Source organism: Austrofundulus limnaeus, unplaced genomic scaffold (genome assembly GCF_001266775.1).
Source record: "Austrofundulus limnaeus strain Quisiro unplaced genomic scaffold, Austrofundulus_limnaeus-1.0 Scaffold528, whole genome shotgun sequence".
Taxonomy (NCBI): Eukaryota; Metazoa; Chordata; class Actinopteri; order Cyprinodontiformes; family Rivulidae; genus Austrofundulus; species Austrofundulus limnaeus.
The window spans coordinates 135,842-147,877 of NW_013952930.1; the positions used below are offsets into that span (position 1 = coordinate 135,842).

Sequence of the window (12,036 nt, forward strand, 5' to 3'; positions counted from 1 at the left end):
ACACTCCATAATTATGTTGACAATAGGCTATTCTGCTTGAATTAGAGTTATAATTTTAAATGTAATAATTTAGACTAATAATATAAATTGTCCGTCTGGCCGGCTTACCCGCTATCGGGTGCGGGGGCAGCAGGAGACCCCGCTCTCCCCAGCGACACCTTCCAGCTCGTCCTGGGGGACTCCGAGACGTTCCCGGGCCAGAGGGGATACATGATCCCTCCAGCGAGTTCTGGGTTTTCTCCAAAGTGCCAGACTTATTTTGAAAACGTTTTAAAATGCTTATTTCAAACCCGCATCTGAGACCACCTGCGACCGCGCAGCGGGGGTGGGGTGGGGGGGGGTGTACGGTGCGCAGCGCTGTGTCTTCTGAATAAATGAAAATGATTTAACACAGTTGTTTATACTTTTACAGTAGCAGCTGTTTTTATTCCACAGCTGACCTGCTAAAAATGACAGATTTTCTTTTCTGGATCTCTGACAGACGGACTTCAATCTCTGAACTCATAAAGTTTTTCTTTTTAATTTCCGCTGTCATTTTCATGAATGGACGCTTCCTGATATCTGAGGCAGGAAACATAGCCTTATACGGTGTTTTTGGGGTGGTAATTATGCTAATCTCCTCACGCGTGCACGAGCAGCTGGATAGAACAGGCGGAATTTACGCAGCTCATTTACGCACTTTTCCTGAAGATAGAAGAGTTTGTTGAATTTGACATGACATGTTCGTACGAACCCTTCGTACCAACAAAAGTAAGAGAAATTTAGGATAAGAATACGAACATGTTCTTGCATGAGGCCTATTGTGAGGGAAGGTAAAAGAAAAAAATCCCCTCCACACCCCCTCACAGGCTCAGTGTTTGGTAACTTTTGATATATTAGTTTCTTAGATAAACCTCTGATATGTTCCACATCCTCATCCTGACCATTTGGATCTCATTAGTCCTGAAGGATCTGGCAGTAGACATGGTCCCACACAGAAACAGAAGACTGTTCTGCCAATGCTTCAGTGATCCACATTCACACATAATAGGTTGTGGAGATAGAAAAAGAAGAAGAATAGTTATTGTCACACTGCAGAGGATACATTTGTGGGGATGAGTGCATACTTTCTAACTCTGGCCTCATACCTGTCATTTTGACAACTATAGTTGAGGCAAACAATGTGTGAATGCTCAGAAGCAGTTTTCTATCTATTATTTGAACAGTTTTCCTGTTTCAAGCTGCGTCGTCACAAGCAACTTCTCAGAAACTGCTGACCTGCTTTTGACACAGTTTGGCTGAGTGATGTCGTCTTTGCAAAAAATATTCGTTTCACAAACTCTCCAAAAGCTCTGAGAGAATGAGCAAAAATATTTCCCCTTTTTCCTTAGAAGTATCATTTATGATATGTCATTTTTCTAGATAAGAACAAAGTGGATATTGTCTTTACTGACCAAAGACAGTTTTGTTATTGCTAAACCTGTTGGATAATGAGGCCATCATGAAATCTACACTTAGCTTTCCACACAGAAAGATTCCCACAAAAACTGACGAGCAGTGAGGCCTAAAACTTAATCATACTGGCATAATCATTAATGACTCCCTCTAACCACCTTTAACTTTATCTCTTTTTATATATAAATAAAAGGCCATACAATTAATAGACTGTGATAAGGCAATAGACAACTTCGTGTGCAATGTCTTCTCCTGACTTCACTGGGTTTCTTAACACACAATTATCTCCTCCATGCGCTTTGTTCACCCCCTCTACTACATAGCATAGCTGTCTAAAGTCTCCAGCTACCACTTTTCATCCCTCAATGATTTTAATTGTCCTGATGACCTCAATCAAAAGACAATTACCAAATGGAAGAGCAGCACAGGCAGTTATTGTCGGCACTATGAGACAGGAGCACACCTGAATGGAGCTACCTCCTCGCTCAGAGATAAAATTACATGTGTTGCCAGGCTGTCCTGATGACAAACTGAGCCCTGAGTGTCTGCCCGGAATGCTTACGTGTTCTTACTGAAGACTGAATTAAAGGAGACACTGACACTTCAAAGCCAAATGAGCAAGGTGGAACTCAGAGCCGAAGTTTTGTGCTGAAAATCAGAGCGAACTAAGACGGGTTGGAAAATAGGTTAAGAGGGACTGAAAGCGTGTAGACTTTTTTTTCCCTATTACATTTCTCCCCAGATATGGTGAATGGAACACATTATTCAGAATTCTGCCTTCTGTTTATTATTGATTGTGCTCGTCGTCATTGTGGTCAAAATAAGGTACATTCCATAAAGCTGCGTTGTCACAAAATGTGCCGTCTGACCGAGTGAAATCCATCATTGTTCTGAGAGTCAATACAACACTGAGGCTGGAGAAAGGCCAGACATTTCTAGGACTGAGGGAGGAGTGAGACACAAAAGACTTTTCTTAATCTCTGTAGCAGCTGGGGATCATAAGAAGGGCAAGTTATTATTTTCTGTATTTATGGAGATGTATACAAGGCATTTAAAAACAAATGTGGTTGGTTTAGACACTATAACAAGATCACTGAAAACCCATGGATCTGCAGTCTTCAAATTGCAAAAAGGAAAAAAGTTAGTTCTGTTTAGTTTAATTTTCCAGTAGAGAACACCATGTGCACTTTGATGTGTATTTGTGCCTGGAGTGCCAAATCCAATCATAGTTGTAGTACTTTTATGACTTAAAGTGATTAAGCATCATAACAGGCAGCCATCTGTATCTGGCATTATTAAACAACATGACAATATGGCCTTAAAATTAGAGTCATTATGGACCGAGGAAAAAATTCTCAGACCAATTAAAATGTTCGGTTTTTAAAGACGTAATAATTTGTTTTTCAACTTTATGAATTCATCCAAGTCTTTGCTTTTTTTTCCCTATGGACTTTTTTATAAGATATAAACATGTTTTGAGTCAAAGAGTTTACATATTTTGTTTACTGAGTACATTTTCTTTTTGCTCACTAAGAGTTATACTTTGATAAGATTTTCAAGCTTATTTTAGAGCTGCTTTTCCTTTTTTTTACTCATAAGCCTCATGGACTCATGTACTGATTCCAAAACAGTTTATTTTTTATTATTTTTATATATATTGGACCACCCGTTAAGGATTCAGAGGTCATCAAAAGATTAAACATTCAGAAGCAATTGCAGCAGTTTTGCAACAATTTTCCAGTCTAATGCAGAAAACAAACTAGATAAAACATTTAGATAGATTTTGAAATGATATGGGGGTGGGGGGTGTCTGAGCATTAAAAGAGTGACTGAAGATACAGAAATCTGACCTGTGCACTGGTCCAGTCGGACAATGCATTTATCAAAGTGCCTAAAGCACATACCATGCTGCATCTGAACTGTCCAAATCAGATAGATTGTCGCAGTTTCATTACGAAAATTGTGTCATTCGGTTCACATTTTCAACATTTCCGCCAAACGTTTTACGCCCCTCCACATAAGAACACATTGTGTGATTGGACAGAAGTCATGAGAGTGTTTGTTTATGCTGAAAGTGCTCAAGACGCTGAATTTTGCTTCAACCACTCATTTAAAAACCAAACAAAACAAAAAAAAAAAAACTTCTTGCTTCCAGAAGTTGACTGTTGTAGCCTACCTGGAAGCAGACATTTATAAAGAGAGTCAAATGACCAAAAACTCATGGATGGAGGTAAGAGACGTTACGCACTGAGGAATCTGTCTGATAAAAACTGTGGAGCTTTAACCGAGACAAATTTGTGCACAAATAACGTCTGGTGATATGTCTCGCATCACAGACTCCATCGGGAGAAAACCCTGTGCGGTGATGTATACCCTAGCAGGAGGGATTTCCCAGGAGCTCGGCGTGGTGTGTCTCATGTGTGTGCGAAAACAAACACCAAACAACCGCGTGACTGTGGGTCGTCTGCCGAGCGACCATACTGAAGCCTTAAGTTTGTCTGAATTAGAGGTTTTGGACTATTTTACAGTATTTGTTGGTTTCAGTAAAACAGCTATGTTTTAATCATTTGATTTTACTGTTTAAGTTCAGCTTGGTTAAAAAGTTTAAGTCTGTGTCTTTCACAAAGTTCTAGAAGGTACTGGAAGTTTATTTACAAAAACCACCCTGACATTACCAATGTCCAGTTCCTGCTGTTCTAACAGATGGCCTCTCCTCAGTAAATAAAGAAGTGTATATTGTGGCCAAAACCCTGCTGTTTAAACAGAAGTGTTTGCCAAAAGTTTGTGCTCCTTACCAAACAATAGGATTACCCACACTGCTGGGAGTGAAGGGCAGGAATTCATTCTGAAGACGACGGACCCGGCTGTGGACGTTCCATTGAAGACAACTGTGCTGTGTTCATTGATAATCCAGCCATGATGGAACAAAAAATTCAGTTGACACATCTGCCTCAGAAACTGCTAATCCACACACACACAAACACACAAACACACACACACACACACACACACACGTCCCAGATGTTCAGCTGATCAAATGGTAGAAATGATGCAGTTCTGAGAGGCACAGGATTAGGACGTGTTCATCTGATGAACCTAATTTCTTTTGTGGCCTTGCCTTTTTGTGCTCGGCAGATTGTGTTTTTAGATTGCCATCTGTGACACAGAAAAGCCCGGGCGTGGCTGCTATGGCACCAGAAAGCACTCAGAGCTGTAAATGACATGTGGTAACCCTCCAGCAGCAGTGGTAATGCCCACACCTGAGCTTAATCAAGTCGACAACATTAGCCTGCCTCTTTCAATCCAATGAGCACCTGGTGGTTTGATGGGATTGCTTCTTTCTTCTTTATATGTCTATATCTCATTCCAGTAATTTTATTGTTTCCCATAACTCCTCTATGCACAGTTATAGCTGACAAACATTACTCTGCTTCTTCCCTCTATAGAAAGGAAACTCTGCAAGCAGCATTTTTGATTTTATATCCAAATATCTGTGGGATTACTGCTGCAGTGAATACCAGTTCATTGGTTTCCATGATGGTCATAAGGGGATAGTGAGTACAGAGCTGTGCTCAAGCAAGCATTTCTTCAGATGAAACTTGACGGTTGACTGTGTTTACCAGGGCCTCAGATTTCATCCTGAGCTCAGTGGATGCAGCTGTCATGACTGGTGGTGGAGTTTCATGCTGTTCGGTAACACGGCTCAGCATCCCCACGCTTTTACTATTTCTCTGTCAGCGCTAGTTTTTAGAAAGACTTTTTAGGATTCTTGTGACAATACAACAAACATTATTTTGGATGATTAATTACTGAAATTGATTTGATTTATTTATTTAACAGGAAAAGATTATTTAAAATCAAGCCTGACTCAGCATAATTACTGTTTTAAAGCAGGTTCCTGTTCTGCAGCACGTAAAACACTCAGAATTACAGCATCACAATCACATCATCATTATTACACCATAGACACAAAGACAAACAAGCATACCAAATTTCAAAAAGGCAGCATTTGCAAAATCGGACGTCTAAATATGAGCACAACAAAAAGTGTCCAGCAGATGGCAGACAAGATTCTTCTTAAAGGGCTGTAGTTTTGAAATGGACTTTATGTTTTGAGGAATGTCATTCCATGCTTTAGTGTAAACATAGAAGAAAGACCTCTGGCCGTAACAGTTTTTAAAAGTTGGTAATATCAGTTGTTCTTTTGTAACAGATCTAGCTGAATGACCACTTCCAGAATTTGATTTGGGCAGCAATGCACAGAGAGTTCCATAATTGGCACCTAGGAAGATCTAAAAATATAAATTAATACAACTATACAAAACATAATTCTGAAAAGTCAAGGCATCAGACAATGAAAGAACTGTACAGTGATGAGTCCAACCAGGAAGTTTTTATGAATTTTGTAGGCCCTGTTGTAGAGCCTAACTATGGGTTCTAAGATTTCATTTGTTGTAAGAGACCAAACAGGTAAACAGAACGACATGGCTGAGAGTATAATGGCATGAAGATAGATGTTTGAAACAGGAGATGTCAGATTGGATCTAATTTTTGAATAAACTTATAATTTCTGTTTCAACTTAGTGGTTAAGACTTGTACATGATCACGATAAATCAAATGAGAATCCAAAGTAATTCCAAGATATTTGTAGGTAGTGACAATATCAAGGGGTTTGTTTAAAAAAGTGAGTTGATTTGTTATATTGAAATGTCTCCTRGGTGAGGAAAAATACATGCACACAGTTTTTTTAACATTAATTGACAAAAGATTATCTTGAAGCCAACCATGAAATGTCTGAAGATCTGCTTGTAACTGACTATTAATAGATTCAATATTGAAATCAGACAAAAAAAGGACAGTATCATCAGCATACATTAAAATATTTGAAAACTTCAATATTTTTGGAAGATCATTTATGTATAAAAGGAAAAGCAATGGGCCCAATATGCTACCCTGTGGAACTCCCATGGAACAGGGCAGAGACCTGGACACAGAGCTTCCATGTTTCACAACCTGACACATATCAGTCAAATAAGAGGAAAACATTCATATTGCAGATGATGAAAGTTGAAAAGAAATCAACTTTTGTAAGAGAGTATAATGATCAACTGTGTCAAACGCTTTACGAAAATCAATATATACAGCACCAGTTACTTGACCTTTGTTCAAAGCAGCACGTATTTGTTCAGTGAATAAAATTAATGCAGACATGGTTGACCTTGACGTGTGAAAACCATGTTGGCTATTGCTTAGCATATTATTAGCTTCTAGATGCTGAAGTAGTTAATTAAATATTGTTTTTTCAAGTAACTTAGAAAAAATAGGAAGAACAGAAATTGGCCGATAGTTTGAAACTTCTGTTGGATCACCAGATTTAAAAATGGGAGTAATCTGAGCAAACTTCCAGGCATCAGGGAAAATAGACTGCACAATACATAAATTAAGCAAATGATGAAACAATGGTTAAAAAAAAGTGTTGGCATGCATTTTCAAGAAATCCATATTTATGTTATATTTGTCAAATGCATGTGAGCCATTTAGAGATTGGAGTGTATTCAAAACATCACTCTGTGAAATTTCAGAAAATGAAAATTGCTTTGAAGTGTCAGGATATTTAAATAACTTTAAACTATTAGCTTGTCCCGGTAATGATGTCCTTACTGAAGAAATAAAATATTCATTAAATAAGTTAGCAATTATTTCATGATCAGAAACAAGAAGTCCATTTACTGAGATTTGTGAATTGTTATTAAATGTTTTATTGTTACTTTCACCTGTCACTGACTTAGTCGTTTCCCATAATATTTTTTGGACATTTATTTTGGTAACTTTTAAACGAGACCGATTTTCAGAAGTTTTTGATATTCTATAAGTTTTCATTGAAGAAGCTTTCAACTTTAGGAGATGTATTATGGAGGCATTCAACCATGGAATTTTATTTTTCCGGACTGGAACTTTACAAGTTGAAATATATTTTTCCTGTATTGTCTCCAACTTATCATAAAAATTTGACAAAATGCGATTTGGATTTGACAGAGATATACCCTCATTCCAGTTAATATTCTCAATCTCAGCATGAAACATGGGTAACTTTGATTTTTGGAATCCTTTTAATGAAATTATGCACATGACTTGTAGGTTTCTTAAGGTTTTTTTCTAATGACATAAATAAGTGAATGATCCGAGACTGAAGTATTTGTAACTCCAGATATGCCAAATATGGAGGATCGATTTGTGAAAATAAGATCCAAAATGGAATTGCATGTCTTGCCAAATCTTGATGGTACTTTAATTAACTGTTGAAGCCCTAAATTTATAGACATTGCTTTCAGGACTTTGGAAGTTTTATCAGCCCAATTCATATTGATATCACCAAGAATCACAAACTCTTGATTTTATGCCTTTTATAATGTCAGTGAGCTGCACTAAATATTTAGTTGCCATTTGAAAACACATTTTGGCTATTTTCAAAGTGGTTCCTTTGAAATTATAATCTCTATGCTGTTCTGACTAATTATTTACTTGTTAGATGTCAAAGAGAATTGAGGAAGAAGAGAGAAAAAAGAAAGTAAGAAAATGTCGTCAATATGATAATAGATGGCATTTTTTATAAAGTGTAAGGTACATCTGTGCCTGAACAAGGACAGAAACTGTTTTTGTGCCTACCACGAAGTGAAATAAGTGGCTGTAAAAACTTCATTGTAAAAAAAACCCAAAGAAGTAAACTTTCTAGTGTTCTAAACTTGTTAAAAGTTACAGGTAAAACTGTCTTTTGTTTCTTAATTTAACTTTTTTGTGAGTAAAATGTTACCAAAACAGCCCAGTGTATCAGATTTGATACAAAAAAATACATCATAAACAAAGTGATGTGTCAAAACAAAGTTTTGGATTTTGTTTAAAGGCCCAATAAACATGTCAGTTCTAAAAAAAATGTGAATTGTCTGACCGTTTTTAAAAAGGGTTAGGCTTTAAAGCTTCCTAAGCGTCAGAGGGGCCAACCGCATTTATTTTATGAAGCCATAAGACACAAATTTCACAATTATCGATCTGCTCATAATTTTTTTCACCTTCGTAAATATTGTAAACTTGCGGAGGGCTGTAAGCATTGAGGGGAGCCGTGCATGACGTTTTGTTTATTTTACGTCATTTTGCTTTTCTTCCTACAAAAATGTCTTAACATTTCCGCCCCACACCCTGTGTGTTTTGAGTCGTAAACAAACCCAGAGAGCAGCATACCTGCGTCTGACCTGCTCCTTGATGTTTTACTGGACCAGAACAAGACTGGTTCACACACATCGAACCACACATTTCCTTGTCCTTGTTACAGGTTACAGATATTACATGACAACCCCAGGGGTGTTGTGACCATGTCTCAACAGGTCACTGCTGTTTTGGCAGCTTCTCTGGATGTGACACAATGTAACACCGTGCAGATGCTGAATGGGGACCTGGGGAGTTTAAAGTGCTGCTTGTATCCTTGACTACTTTGTTTGGTTTCTTTTACCATTTTGAAACAGCCTTTGCATATAGGAGAGCTTTTAAAATGGAAATGATGTGAATGGCTTGCACCAGTGGTAGCTATATGTTAACACATGCAATAGTTTTGACAATATTTTGCAACAAGGTAAGTTTAGTTAAGTTAGCTGCTCATTGCAGCAAAGTGAATGTTGGAAAAGACTGGTTCGAAATTCAGTGTTTTTTTTTTGTTTTGTTACATGCATGACATTTATCTAAACCTGTTTTATCTTAAAATTCTCTGTGTTTAAATCAACCCCTGCTCTGCAAGTCAGAGCGAGTTGATGAACAGCTTTGTATAAAAGGGCTTGCAGCTTATGAGAGATTAATTGTTTTAGATACAAGTATAGTAAACCTATCACAGTTTAATTGAAAGATATGAAAAACAGGTCACGCTGATGATAATTTGCATTTATTTTCAATTTCCCCAAAAATCTATAACGTCTGCAGTTGCCTACCAATTAGTTCTGTTTAAGTAATTGTGTTCCCCTCGGAGGAGAATCCATTCGCTCATGTTTGTTATTTATAAGAGTTTTCTTCTAAATGTTGCACACTGGATCCTTGAACATATAATTTACGCATACAGATGACTTAATTATTCAAATAATTGTTCCCTAAATAAGATAGGGGTTTGTAGTACTATTTTTTTCTTTTTAAATAAAGTTTAAAATGACCTACTGTGTGTTTAGCTTTTTATAGAAACTTGTACAATTTCCTGCTTCACAGTGAAAACCACATGCTGTCTTCTTGTTCTCAAACTCAGGCACTCCACCTGATTCAGCGAAATGTTCACATATTCTGGAGGAAATTGCTAACTTTAAAACATATTTCACTTTAACTCAGCCACCTGTGATTTATTATTGTCTAGCTAAGACAAGAAGGAAATACAGAATACCATATTCTTCAGATTTAAAAGATTAATTTGAAATCTGTGTATAAAGTTTATCCACTCAACCTGCTCAGAGATTTTGTGTATGAACTGAGGCTGCTCAGTTATTTGTTTCAAACAAAGCTGGCATAAAATTCATTTGGAAGTTTCTTTTTTCATTTTAGAAAATCTCTGTGTTTAAAGAAAAAGTTGTGGTTTAGTTTTTCCATAAATCAATTTGAATCTGCATCCAGTTCTATCTTAGTTTCCCTTTAGTGGTTTGAGGTTTTTGTTGTCTAACAGAGGTGGTGTCCTCCAGCTCTGCACTTTGATTCTTCTATACATTAAGTATTCTTGAACAAGTCACTAAAGACTGTGTTGCCCCTTTAAATACCTGCTAGAACAGAATATTCAGAAAGTACGTAAAATGGTTGTAGATACTCATTATAAAGTCAGAAATGAGTTTTTTTATTTGTGTACCTACAGACTGCAGCGAGCCTACTGCAGGTCAGTCATGTGACTCACTCACTTTCTTTGCAATTAGAACCTTTAAACTGGAATTTATGCTACAAGTATCCAAAATGTTCCTGGCACAAAAGTGTATTTCATTTATTTATTTAAATGTTCACTTTAAAAAACTGTGTACAATTTAGTAAATTTACTGTCTCTATAAGCTTGCAGGGCTCTATTTGCTCATGCTTAAAACAAATCTAAGCATGATTTGTAGATTATGCACTGGGAACTCATTTTAAATCACATTTTGCCATTGCTCAATTGTTTTAATTGCAATCATTCAGCTAACCATAAATTAAACCACATTTAAGGGGCAATACCTCAGTCTGATAAAAGGCACCATCATTGTATTCACAGAATTTTAAAATGTTTCTCTTAATGTAGAATTATTATTACATTTCATTTAACATCAAAACAGTGAAGTAAAACTGTTCTGTTAAATGTAGTTACTGACACCGAGAAAACAAGTCATCCTCTAGAACGTTCCACTGCAATCCCGCTGGTTTCATTAAAAAGCAAACATATGCAATGTTTAATGTTTCTAACCTCAGCTTCTGAAGAGCAGTACCCAAACTCCAAATACTAAATGTAATTTTTACCTCAAAGTCCTCACTGTGGTAAAATCTCAGAAGTGATGCAAGAAAAGCAGAGCCACCCCCTAAAATGTCCCAAATCTCCTTAAATGTCTTCACTTCAGTGGTCTGAACCTTAATCTAGTCTCCCTAAAGATATTTAAGAGTGCCTACCTGCACATCAGTTTTAAGCACCTGAAACTTTGAACTTTATTTTGTCCTCACCAGAACAGTTTCTACGAGTAAACACAATTATGTTTCAAATGAACTCTGCTGATAATTGATATTTAATGAGTGTGTGATACGGCACACGGGGAGACTATCTCGGAGCTTGCTGCTGGATCTTTGGTCAGTGCGGTGATGTCGCTTTGCGCCGGTAACAACAAAGTGATTTTTATAAAAGGATAAATCTGCAACCAAACAAGTGTTTCATTCGAAAACATGGAAAAACAGCGTTGTTCCAAATTAAAGTGTTTGCTCAGACGTAGGCACTTACCATCAACAAATCTGAGTCAGTGAACTATGTGGCATGCGATACCACCTAAAAACGCTGTAAGGTGATAAAAAAATAAAATTGTATTGCGTGAATGGTATTTTAAAGGTCAAATTTAAATACCTTGTTAAAATGAATTACTCTCTGATTTTACGGAATCACGCTTAAACAAGAATATGTTCTGATTTGAATTATCATTGCAGTAAAAGCAGACAGCTTTTGCACAACTCAGTTCCTGCACAACCTTGCTGTATAACGAAGTGTTCTATGAAAGTGGGTTAAAGTTTGGCACAAGTGGAAAAAAAAAGAAGGAAGATTTCTGTGATTCCCAACAAGTGCAATCAAGGTTAACAAACAATCAGACTGAAAATCTCAGAACTGCAGCACCTCATAAATAAAGCATCCTAATCCACCTGTGCCAATCAACATGCCTGTTGGCCCCATGATGTAGAAAAAACAAGGCCACACACACACACACGTTTGGGCGGCTGTGGCGGAGTGGTTAGGGGAGTCGTCCTGGAACCAGAAACTCACTGGTTCGATCGCCCGTCCAGCCGTCTCAGTCGTTGTGTCCTTGGGCAAGACACTTCACCCACCTTGCCTACTGATGGTGGTCAGAGGGTCCGGTGGCGCCAATGCA

The 12,036-nt window shown here is 37.4% G+C and overlaps 1 protein-coding gene across 4 annotated transcripts in view; it reads right to left on the reverse strand.

Moving 5' to 3' along the window:
- cntn5 (contactin 5) overlaps positions 1 to 12,036 on the reverse strand; it is a 161,770-nt gene that overhangs the window by 135,327 nt on the left and 14,407 nt on the right. For 3 of the 4 annotated variants that reach the window (XM_014026135.1, XM_014026133.1, XM_014026136.1), the window contains exon 1: positions 4,230 to 4,682. The exons of the other annotated variant lie outside the window; for it this stretch is intronic. The gene's annotated coding sequence lies outside the window, so the exon portion shown is untranslated. Of the gene's footprint in view, positions 1 to 4,229; positions 4,683 to 12,036 lie in introns of those variants that run through there. 4 annotated transcript variants of the gene reach the window in all.